This window comes from Oryzias melastigma, linkage group LG9 (genome assembly GCF_002922805.2).
Source record: "Oryzias melastigma strain HK-1 linkage group LG9, ASM292280v2, whole genome shotgun sequence".
Taxonomy (NCBI): Eukaryota; Metazoa; Chordata; class Actinopteri; order Beloniformes; family Adrianichthyidae; genus Oryzias; species Oryzias melastigma.
In genome coordinates this window covers 29,772,082-29,779,097 of record NC_050520.1, presented here as the reverse complement: position 1 = coordinate 29,779,097, position 7,016 = coordinate 29,772,082, and positions in this window count along the sequence as shown.

Genomic DNA, 7,016 nt, shown 5'->3' with positions numbered 1-7,016 from the left:
AAAACAAAACTTTTTTTTTTTTTTTTAACTGAACTTTTTCACAGAAATACAACATGGACATCCGGTAACACAACACAAAAAGGCAGAGAATGCACAGAGGACATGAAGGTCAAGGCTTTGCATTTACCAGCAACAAATACAAACTTCAACAAGTGGTTTTTTTTTGTTGTTTTTCCTGAGTTCTCATCAGGTAAAACTGATTCACCAGGAGGAGCCGTGTAAAACACTTTTTCTGACATCAGTAATACATTTGCATACATTGAACTGTGACATAGAAAAGAACGTTCACTTTGTCCATGACAGTTTGGTGACGGCGCTTTAAATATCCAAAGCAAATCTGAATTGTTTAAAACCCGTCGAGGAAGTGATGAAACACTCGACTAAGACATAAAAAGAATAAACCTGCAAAAGAAAAAATAAATAAATATGAGAACTTTTTTGTCACTTTAAATTCTTCTGTTAGTTTTAGAGAAATATAGTCATGCTTTTAATTTGAAATTTCAAGTATAATTTATTTTTTTTACATTTCTACTTTGGCCACAGAATTGAAATCTTCATGCAGACAACCTGGAAACCTGCCGAAATCACACAACACAAACAACAGCTGACGGCGACGTTCTGCGCAGAGATTTGAGTCGCCTCATCAGAGTGACACCAAAAGGCATGGCGCTGTTACCAAACTCATCCGCCTGACAGCCAGCTCACATATGCATAAAGAGCAGACAGAACCATTTCAGGGACAGGAAGAACAAGAAATACTGCAAACAATGGGCTGCACTAACCGCCACCCCCCAAACTACCGAAGCCTGATGTCAACAACGCTTGATGAGACGGATGAAGAAAAGTGACTAATTCTCTTTAAATAGCTGCCAGTGTGCTGAGATGTGCTGCTGTCCTGAAGCTGAAGGTGTCTGTGTTTCTCCACTCACACACACAAGAAAACCTACAGTAAGTGTGATTTCTCACGATTTCTACTTTATTCTGCAAGCCAAAAATATATATAAGTAGACCTACACAGTGCTGATTCACCTGAATGATAAACTCTTTTCTTTCTTTACCTTTATTGTTACTTCACAAGATGACTCTTTGAATTCTTTATTTCCTTTTGCCTACATTGCATAAAAAGGTTCCTTTTCTTTAAAAACAAATAACAAACCAAAAAAAAAAAAATTCAATAGAAAAAGAAAATTTTAAAGAAAAAAAATCACTAAGATTTTTCTTTGCAAGGCAGAAAATAAGACACTTTTTCTTAAAACAGGAGTGCCTGTTTGTGTAGCATTAGACGTGTGTTTTGATGAATACTGTAGTTTTACGAGGTTTTACAGTCTAAACTAATCACATTAAGGGGGTTCTCCTAAATGTATTAATAAAAGAGGAATCAAGAGAACAAATGTTTGGTTTGTACGTTTGAATGTAAGTTCACTGATTAAGTAGTCTTTCAGTACCAGTTTTAAAAATGTGACAAAAATCTTGAAAAATCCACTAATAATAGTTTATGGATTATGTTTTCCCAAGTACATCAATGAGTGTCTTATGAAAGGGTCTTAGATCTCTCAGGAAATCCAGTGGCTCTTTGCACAAGCATATGAACTATCATTATCTGTCTTGTACTTATTATTGTCGACTAAGACACGTTTTTCCGGGTTAACCAGCTGGAGGCTTTAAAGTAACACCAGATATCAATCATCTCTGTTTTCAATTGCTCCTGTGTCTCTACTGTACTAAATAATACAAACCAATTGGAGAAAGGGTATGAAGGTAATCTTTCACCTGCCTTGATAGCTGTAGCAAAGAAACAGAAACATTTGGACTATTTTTTTCTTCTTTATCTAAACATTTTGAAATGATAAAGAACATACTTTTTACCTGTTAACACAATAGTGTTACAGTGAGTTTAACTGCCCATTTTTTACACAATTAAAATCTGATTTTCTACATTTATTCATATACAAAGAGATTGTATCACGGAGCACAACCCAGAAGATATTTGCATTTCTGAGACTCCTTTCTCATTAGCATGATGAAAACCTTTCTTAAAAACCCATTATACATAACTGTGCAAGTCTTCTGCCCTGCAGTTCATCATCATTCCACTAGGGGGAGTAGGAGAGTTTTTCCTGCTCAAAATGGCTGCTCCTTTGAAATCTCAAAGACTTTCGGCTCATTTTCATTACTTTATGATGAGAATAACTCATTAATTGTTATTCGTTTTTTAAATTACTACTTTTGCACTGTTTTACCATGTTAAAATTCTGTGTTTCAAATTTGATACACAGAATTTAAATGTGGTGCTTTATTTTCTATTTTATTTTCATGTCAATATTTTCACATAACTAACATTGTTGTGAACAAAAAAACAAATAAATCATAATTGATGCCATCTATATCTCATTAAAACATTATATTTTGTGGAATTTATCAAAGAGTAAAAAAAAATCATCCTAATTCCAAAAAAAATTTGAATTTTCAGTCAATTCTTTGATATTTCAGAGATTAAAAAAAGTCTTTTGAGCTGAGCTACGACCTAAACTTTTCTACTTTCAGATCAAAAAACACTTCATGAGAGTAAATCCTGACATAAGTATTCATTTGTGTTTAGGATGACTTCTTCTTTCAAAGGATAATCTAAAATTGATGTGCCTTTTGGGAAAGCTGTTGTATCTGTAGGGTCCATCATGAGTGTGCTGCCGGGAGGTAGCGTGCAGCGCTGAAAAGCTGCACTGAAAAGCTAAGTGGAGCAGTTGAGCAGACTGTTAAGGTCACTTCATTACCTGCAGCCTGTAATCCCCTTTTTCATATGCATGTGTGACATTCACTGCAGCACATAAGCTCTGGAAACAACACTCATGCTGTGATTGCATTAAAGGTTTCCGCCGTTAATACAAAAAAATAACAGCCGCAAGTCTAACCGACACGCAATTGCAGCTTTTCCAGAATACTGCCCATTTTCTCAACCCTGTGCTTAGGCGGACAGGTTAATACATTTGGTGCATAACTGCTAATACTTTGTTCTTTTTGCAATCAATGACAGAAAGCTAAATGTGAGACTTGAGAGCTGAAAGAATCCTTAAAAGTGCCATGAAACATTACTGATTCCATGCTTCTGAGAATGAGTTTGAAAGCCATAAATCCTCAAAAGAACATTTGAAAAGGATTTTACAACCCAGCTCCCCCTTTTTAAAATACGTCTGCCCAAATATCAATGATGTCAATCATACGACCTCTTGACGATGGATGTGAAGGGGCCAATAAAGGAGCACCAACTGCTAGTTAAGAAAACTTTACTTGTTTGAAGTTTCTATAAGTCTTCTCCAAGAAAAAAGGAAAATCTTCACATGTAAAGTTGCCTTTTTTGAAAAGGAAATGATAAGAGAATTTAAAAACTCATCAAGTCAAAAAGCTACCAAACTTCTGTCTCCTGGTGAGCCTGACATTGTCTCAGGGTCCTTTTTTCCGGGTGCTGGACAAGAATTCCCACTGGCCTGTTTAGTCCACACCCAAGTTATTTTTTTTTTGTATAATTATCCAAGCACCAGTTGCAGATCAAACAAGGACCTAAAAACAAGAGTCTCGGTTTTTCATGCATGCGAATCCTTCTATACTGTATTTTCTGCACTACAGGATCAACTGGATTATAAGGCGCGCCGTCACTGATTGGTCCATTTTGGAACTTATTTCATGTCACACTGAACAATAGTATAAGGTGCATTAAGTGGCAAAAAAGTCAGAAATAAGTCAGTCAGCCTTTATTAACTGTGTTTACAGTAACTAGGACGATATCCCAATTCCTTTACCACTCTCTATGTAATGCACTATATAGTGTAGTCGCTATTTTCTAGTGCTGTCCAAATCAACAGTTCCAAAATCAAGAACCCTTACAAAAAAACTTGCGTGCATCATGCTCACGACATTAGCGAATATAGACCACAATGCATTGGGGTTGAATCATTTTTGCCCCCAAAAAACGTGTTTAAATGTAATTTTTTTAATAAACCATTTATATTTTTATTATTAAAATACAATGGAAAAACAAATAGACATTGTGAAATGTTCGTATTGATTTGATTTTCACTTTGTGAAATCGGTGATGTCATAACCAGCATAAAAAAATGAAAGAAAAGTAGAGAGCATGGTATCAGAATTACTTTTGAAATCCAGGCCACTATATAGTCCTGCATTATATAGTGTTTTAGTATTTAGGGATTAGGGTGGGAATTCAGACATACCCTAGAACTTGTTTGCAATATGCTACCGGTTAGAGGCGTTAGCCGTACTGGCGTATTCCCAATACTTGTAACTCCTAACCTTGTTGCCACAGATAAAAAAAAAACAGACTCATGCCTCTGAAACAAACAATATATATAAGTGAACCGTATTTTATAACTCTTACTCTTTGCATGCCCAGAGACCCGGAGATCTCTGTACAAGCTTGATCCAACCCTATTAAATTGACTAAATTCCAATTGAGTCTTTTGATCACTTTCTTTCTAATCAGCGGACATGCAGAGGTTAGCAAGGGCTAACCTCACATACTCCCAACCTTGTTAGCAACACATAACAAAAAACACAGTTCAACACCGCAACATGTTAGCCATGTTAACCACATTGCTGTTAAAAACACTCAAACTTGTTTTGCGACTCGTAAAAAACAGAATAATACTGCTAAATCGAGTGTTACTGTTTCTACGCCGACTCCCAATCTTATTAGTCACGCATAACAAAAACACGGTCCAACACCATACGCTAGCAGAATTAGCGTATTCACAGTAACACCTATACTTATTTGTAACTTGCAAAAAAAAAAAGACTGAACGCTGTGTAGCTTTTTAAAATCACGTCAACATTAGTAAACACAATTAATCCATATTTAAGATGCTCTGGATTAAAAGGACCATTGTCGTTTATGACAAAAAATGGGCTTTTAATTGTACCTTACAGTGCGGAAAATTTTTTAGTTTGCTACAGTATTAACCCACAAAAAAATCCAGTAGAACTGAAAGCAAAAGAAACCAGAGAGAAATAAACGATTTGCCCTTTGAGAGAGAATAAAAACTGCCTACAGTGCAAACTGGAAGCAGCACACATTTATAAAAAGCTGGAATATGTCTCATTTGTATGTTAGTCAGAGTAGCTTATTAACGATGCAAGTGGGTTTTCTGGAGGCCGTTTTTCTTCCTGGTCATTGCGTGTCTCCGACTATATCAGACCCAAATAAGCAGCTGTCGTAGCTGTGGGACGTTTCAGGATGTTTGGACAGCTTCAGCCTCTAGGAGTGCAGAGAGTAAAATCAAACTTCCTTGTCTGTCCTGGTGTGAAAGTCTGATAAGTGGCTGAATTTCAATAAATGGACAGATGGATAGCAAACACTGGTTTGCTAAAGATGGAAAAATAAGTCTCTGATTCATCCTGACATAATTAAATATTTGTTAAGTTCTGTAAACAATGTCTCACTGACTGTCAACAGTGTCAGTGAAGATGTGGTAATACTGAATGTGCTATAATGAGACTAATTCTTACAGCTTTCTGTATTTCTTACAACTGATGCCTTAGTCACAACTGCCCTTTTGGGTGGATGTGGGCGGTCTGTTGGCAAATCTGTATGGGGCACGGAATTAGATAGGTGATCATGATTGTAGACCACTCAGTAAGCCAAAACTTTCAAGGACATTTTTTTCTATGGACATTCTTTGGGCGACACATCGTAGCAAACACTCAACGTGTAAGGGTAAGTATGCACATGGTAAGGATTTCGCTTATTTTTAATCCCCCTGAAGCCTGTACACTGAGCAAGAAGCTCATTAGTGCTTTCCAGGTGAAAAGTGCCGAGTATCTTGTGTGCAGCCTGATTGTTAAGCTACGTACATACCAGACATGTGACATCTAGTCCATAGCGTTCACACTGGACCGTCACTACCCAATGTGCATTTACACCATCTACAGCTCGAAGAGACTTGGTGCCAAATGTCAAAGTGTAGGATATCTTGTGAATCTTGCTACAGGCTTTTTCATTCACAGCTCTATTCCGATATATGAAAGATTTGGGACCAATCCCAATTTTTCCCCTTCTCCCTTCCCCTCCATTTGAAAGTGCAGTTTAAATGCAGTTGTGACTGGGATATTGTTTTTAATGTTCACCCTCCAAGCGGAGGGATACAAAGTCCTCCGTCATGAGAGTAAAACGTGTCGCGCTTAGAAGCGTTTTTGTACTTTCTCTGGGTGCACTCTGAAGCACAGACTTTTACAATTAAAAGTAAGTAATGTCTTTTTGTTGTAGCATGGCCTTTTTAAAGGTGTAAAACAGCTGTTGTTATGTATATTTGAGCGCTGGAAGCTCCGCGTTAAGCTAGCGGACCAGCGATTATTGGTGATCGAAAATAAAAATGACGTCCGAAATATGAGACACTATTTTTTCGTAACTCTCCGTTTGGAGGGCTGAATGAAGGGAGAAGGGAAAACTTCGGATTGGGCCTTGGTGTCATATCATTCTGGTGGGGTAGAAACCACAAATATTCATTTCTCTTTTCAAATGATTGGTACTTCTGTTAAATGAAAGGGACACCATCCAAACGTCAACACTAATTCCGAGTCCTTGATTGCTCAAAGTTTGACCTGGTTTAACTTTCAACTGGTGTTCAGTCGCCACACGTTAGAGCCCAAAAATGATCATGGAAACTTGCGTAGTGACGTGTGAAAGTCAGAGTTTCTAACGCAGTACCCAAAACATGCATATGTGTGAGTTTATTTAGATTTTTCATTGGAATTTGCCGGTTGAACACGTGTTGAACCTAGCTTGAGACATTAGGAAATTGGATAATCAAAATGTAGTTTGTGCGCGCATCCTTTGAACACCTGCACCTGCACACTCCTTGCATACAGCATTTTCAGGTGGTCAAAAAGGAACCAGTGCACCTTATTAACAACTACTGTGGTCAGGTCATTGTAAAACAGCATCCCCGTACATCATAAGTGCGTGAGACTTACATTACTCTAACAGATACTTCATGATACGCTTAACA